Here is a 6,000-nt window from a genome sequence, read left to right on the forward strand (position 1 = left end):
TTTCTAGTTGCTGTTTTGATTCAATTAACAATACATGGATCTTCCATGTGAGTTTGGGTTTTGGTACTAGTCTTGGTGAGTTCTTGAACATAGAACCTTGATCCAATTCTATCAAAAAGTGCCTATCTCATATCCAACTCAAGTTGATTCCTAAGAATGTCAAGAATCATTCATATTGTGCTATTCGAATCACATCAGATGTTGTTGGCCAAGGAATTGGGCGCTTGAAGTTTGTTGGTGAAAAGTGACTCGCTGCTAGTAATCGGGCAAGTCACAGGTGAGTACCAGGCTAAAGATCCACAAATGGCTTCGTACCTGAGATACGTTACATTCCTGGGAGAAGCTTTTCCCATGTTCAAACTGGTGCATGTCCCAAGGGAGCAAAATTCCCGAGCAGACCTGCTGGCTAAATTGGCGAGCTCAGGCAAGGGAGGACGACAGAGGTCAGTTATTCAGGAGACCCTCAAGTCACCCAAGACCTCTGTAGATGGGGCAGCAGAGGTCAGACATGTGGAGGTCGGCTCAGTAAAAAGAAGAGGGCACAAATCGTTGACAAAAGAAACGTTGAAGGTGCCTAGGATAAGTGTTTATGGCTTGTCGGGAGAAGACTCGTTGGACCTTGATGGGGCAGCAGAGGTCAGACATGTGGAGGTCGGCTCAGTAAAAAGAAGAGGGCACAAATCATTGATAAAAGAAACGTTGAAGGTGCCTAGGATAAGTGTTTATCGCTTGTCGGGAGAAGACTCGTTGGACCTTGATGACACCATACCAATGTTATCTTTCTATGGGGATGCTCCCGGCAGAGCCTGTAGAAGCGAAGGCGGTCAAAAGAAATGCAGGAAAATATACCCTGATCAATGGAATGATGTTTCGTCACGGCTACACTCATCCTGTCCTCACCTGTGTAAGTGGGGATCATTGTACCCGTATCATGGCAGAGCTCCATGATAGCATTTATGGAAGCCATGTTGGAGGGAGATCACTCTCTTTGAAGGTCACTTACGCAGGGTACTATTGACCGACTATGAGGGAAGACTACATGAAGTATGCACAGCGATGCGAACAATGTCAAAAGCATGTTGATTGACATCATGCACCCCCCGAAAAGTTGCCATCAATACATAGCCCCTAACCTTTCCATACTTGGGGAATAGACATCCTAGGCTCATTCCCTTTGGCGATTCTTCAGATGAAATACCTTGTGGTGGCAATTTTGTATTTCACCAAGTGGATAGAAGTTGAACCAATTGCGCAGATAACCGCCCATAAGGTTCAACACTTCGTGTGGAGAAACATCATTTGTCGTTTTGGGGTTCCGAGACACTTGGTGTCAGACAAAGGTACCTAGTTTGCAAGTCATCAGTTGAGCAAGTTGTGCACAGAGCTTGGGATCAAACATGTGTTTGCCTCGGTGGAGCATCCCCAAACGAACGGCCAGGTCAAGTCCGCCAACAAAATCTTGCTAAGGGGCTTGAATAGCATGTTAGAGAAAGCTAAGGGGACCTGGGCATAAGAGGTGCCACGAATCTAGTGGGTCTACCAGACCACTCCCCAGTCCACCACGAAGGAGACACCCTTTAGTTTGGTGTACGGGTCAGACGCCATGATCCCTATAGAGATCCAGGAGAGCTCGCCAGGATTCCAGAACTTCTTGATGGAAGAATCTAACGAAGGGAGGAAGGCAAACCTAGACCTACTCGACAAGGTGTGAGAGCAAGCACGCGTCAAAGCCAAAGCCTTGAAGAGAAGGGTGGAGTTGAAGTAAAAGACCAAGCTGAGACCCCGGCAGTTCCAGGTGGTCGACTTGGTAATGCGAAAGGCTCACCCTTACCAGTTGGAGAATAAGTTGTCTCCCAAATGGACTGGCCCATTCCGCGTGGTGGAGGTACTAAAAAACGGAGCCTACAGGCTCCAGACTCTGGAGGGTGGAGCCATACCCCGAACATGGAATGGGGCCAACCTCAAGTTTTATTTTAGTTGATATATTGTGTCTTTATGAAAAATTTGAATAATTATGGGGACACTATTTTTCCCTTACGAGGGTTTTTTAATGAGGTCGCCCAATGAAAAATTGTTCTTGAAAGATGATTTGCCAGGATTCTTTGTTAACACACGATATGGCGACTTGACATGTGATTTATCTGAGTAAGCGTAAAGTGTGCATGATTGATTATTAAACGAGGCAACTTATTCCCCTGGTAAGATTCTAGGTCTAGGTGACATGATGCTCGTACAATTCAGTAGGATTATGAGTCCAGACACCCTTAATTGGCTTAAGATTGTTTGGCCGAGGGCAGGTAGGCTAACCTACCTCGGTGTTGAAGAGTAGACTTGGCGTGAAAGCCAACACCCAAGTCAGATACTCCAACCAAAGTCATTAAAAGAGTAGACTTGGCGTATGAGCCAACACCCAAGTCAGATACTCTAAGCGCAAGAAGAAATCATACCCTTGGGAAGATCCCAAGTTTAGGCGTTCTGAAATTGTGCCAGGTAAGGCGACCTGCCTTGGTAGAATAATCGAGCAGGCATTCTGGGCGGATTGTTTACAAATAAGGTGACCTTTTCTTGGTAAGATTCCAAGTCCAGGTGTTCTGAAGTTCATGGTGATCCTGATGGGACGACTTTTTCTCAGTAAGAATCTGAGTTCAGGTGCCCAGAATCATGTTTAGCCATAACTAAGATTGTTTGGCTTAAGTCAGGAAGTCAACCTGTCTCGGTAAGACTTTGAGTTCAGGCACCCTAAGTATCCACCATGACGTAGTATGCTCTCCTCTCAGTAAGATTCTGAGTCCAGAAGTATTAGGCCACGATTAGCTACAACTAAGAGTGTGTAGCTAAAGACAGGAAATGCGACCCACCTCGGCATCGTTGAAACCACTTGAGCTTGGGCGCTCTGAAGGCAGAGCTAAGGTTAACCCTGCGGGGTAGCAGTGCACCACGAATGTGTAAAGAGTACATTTGGTATATAATTCAACACTCAAGTTAGATACTCCAAGCGAAGAAAGGCTATTACTTAAGAGTAGACATGGTTCAGAGATTGACACCCAAGTCAGATACTCAAGTCACCTACAATGTTGGGGTACGGTGCATGCAGAAAACGAACAACCCTTCCAAGCACACAAGTCCTATTCGAAGGATCGAAGGACCAAATTCTTGCTCATGTGATCAGTGAACACCCGAGCAAGCAAGACATTATTCGCAATCAATGGGTATGACTCATGCACAGGTTAGCTCTACAAGAGCATTGTGATTTCCCATATTCGATTGATGCATTATGTTGTTAAGTTAATTAGTTATATTACCACTTGATATTAATTGTATGCTAGTCGTTTTTACCAAGACATGCATCACTAATATACTAGTCGAGGTGAGCCAAATCTAGAACAAGATTAAATAAGTAAATTAATATACATGCAAGAGTTCAGAAAGTTAAAGTTGTTCTGAAGACTATAAAAGGCAATTGGCTACAAAGATGTGCTACTCATCCAAAAGTTGCCCATCCACCACCGTCTTGCCCAAGCCAAGTTGGGCGAAATCCATCTCAGGGTAGATCCCTGAGGCTTGGGCGACGACGTCTTCAAAGCCGGCCATGTAAGAGTTTGTGGCATCATCTGTAAGGGTTTCCCTTTCTTTCACCATCTCCTCTCCCTTCTGGATCAAATCCCAATTCTTCTTGGCCAGCTCCTCCTTCAGCCTCTCCACCTCGGCTTGAAGCTCCGCATTCTTGTTAGATAGTTTTAAGGCCTCCTTGGGCCTTTCATTCAGGAGAGCCTTAGCCTCTTGTTGCGATCACTAGAGCTCTTCGTGAAGCTTTCATGTTTCTGTTGAAGATGGGAAGCTTTGATGTTTCAAATCCTCATGGAGCCTGAAGCTGTGTTGTGTTTTAGGTTTGGGTTTAGTTAAGGTGTTTAGAATCTTTTTAAGATCAGTCTTGATTCTCAAACAAAGCTTATTTCAATTTGTTTTAAAAGATTAAAGTGTTTTTCCATTCAAAGGGAAAAACAACCGATTAAAGTTTCAAGACAATCGGTTTTTGTCACTTAGCTGGCAAAGGAGTTTTTGAAACTGTTTTTTGAATCCGTTGTATAACTGTTGAAACCATTCAACCAGTTAAATCATAGTTTCAACCGATTAAATGTAAGCTTTCTTAACATCTTTTTGAAAACTTGTTTTAACTGTTTCAATTACTTAAATCTGCCTTAAACGGTAGTTTTTCAAAGGTTATAAATATATCCTTTTTTCAAATGTTTGATATACGAAAGAGATAAAATTTTACACTCTGATTTGAGATCAATTTGAGATATTATCAACTGTTTGTGAAAAGGTGTTTTTCCAAGTTTAGCAAGATTGCCTTTGGGCTTTGCTGTGATTCAAGAATTGATCAATAGGGTTTCTGGTGTACTGTAATTCCAGGTGTTTTCTACCCTTGCTTAGTTTCTTGTAATTGTTCATATTACACTCTATAAAACTATTTGTAAAATCTTGTAAAGTCAGTGTGATTCTAGCTTGAGGTGTTGGCTGTGTGCAAAGAAGGTGAGTAGGCTTTGTGGGATTCAAAGTCACCTTTTTGTGGTGTGTGTGTTTGTAACCTGTGATTGGTTACATAGTGGAATACTTAGTGGAATACTTAGTGGAATACTTAGTGGTTTGACTGAGGACTGGATGTAGCTCAAGGATTGGGTGAACCAATATAAACCTTGTGTGTAAATCTCTCTATCTCTTCTCTCCATAATTGTTTGATATTTTTGCTATCATAAACAACTGGTTAAATCGTTCTTTTAACCAATTAAAATTCTAATACCAGTTTGTGTTTGACTATTTGATTGGCTTTCTGAATTGCTTATCTGAATTGATTGCTAAAGATTCATTCTAAGGAAAGTATTTGTGAAAATCTTTTATAAACAATTCACCCCCCTCTTGTTCTAGCCATCAATCCTAACAGTTTCCTGCTTGAGACCCCCAACCTGCTGCAAGAGCTCGGTGACCTCGTGAGACTTCCTCTTGGCCAATCCTTTCCACTCCCTCAGCTTGGAAATTGCTAGGCTGTTTGTGGCTAAGGCTTGTGATGAGCATATATTTATTCAAACTCATTAGCCTTATTCATAGATTATTGGATTATAATAATAAATAAATCTATTGTTTTAATTAATATTCTTATAATTGGATTTATTTGGGCCTTAACTATTATTATTGTTAATTTTATGTTTTTAGAGTAAATTATCCGGAGAAAGCATCTACCTTTGTGAATGGGCCAAATATGCAAAAGTCCAAGTTGCTTCTTGAACCAAAACAGGAAACAAATTATGAGGAGAAGAAAGAGAAAATAAAATCTACAATATCCCAGAAACAGAATTGGAAGCAAATCTTCTGCAAAATACAAGAATTTTGGAAAGATGGAAATTTGGAAACTGTTAACAAAATATAAACTACAATATTTTCCCAAGATCTTGGAGCCGAAAAACCTATAAAAGGACACAAGCATCAAGGAGAAAAGAGAGAGCTTCATAGGGTTTTCTTAGTTTTTTCTTCTTAGTAATTCTTTTGTTTTGCCTCTGCATGGAAGGATAAACCTTTTTGGTTGATTCCTTTGTAATTTCACATTGAGTTCTGACGTTTTGTTCAATAAAAGTTTCGATTTTCAATTCTCTATAACAGTTGTTTTTATTGTCTAATCTCTTGAAAAACTAGTTTTTGTGAGAGGTTGTACTTGAACAGATGATTGAGAGTCTTCCTTGTCTTAAACTTTGGTTTCTTAGTTAGTTCGCATCGTTCTAATTAATTTTTTGGGCGCATGATTCAAGAGAGAGGAGGTAAGCATTCCCATGGAGTATACGCATGGAACAAAGTGGGTATTGATTAAACCAGTAGACGCATGTTTTACTGGTGAGTTACAGTTGAATTAGATTGACGCATGTTCAATCTGGTTTAACTCTGTTGGAGGATTGAGAAAAGATTAATCTTTAGAGAACTTGTGAAGAATTCAATGGTGAAAGAACTTGG

The sequence above is a fragment of the Phaseolus vulgaris genome, chromosome 2 (assembly GCF_000499845.2).
Source record: "Phaseolus vulgaris cultivar G19833 chromosome 2, P. vulgaris v2.0, whole genome shotgun sequence".
NCBI classification, from domain to species: Eukaryota; Viridiplantae; Streptophyta; class Magnoliopsida; order Fabales; family Fabaceae; genus Phaseolus; species Phaseolus vulgaris.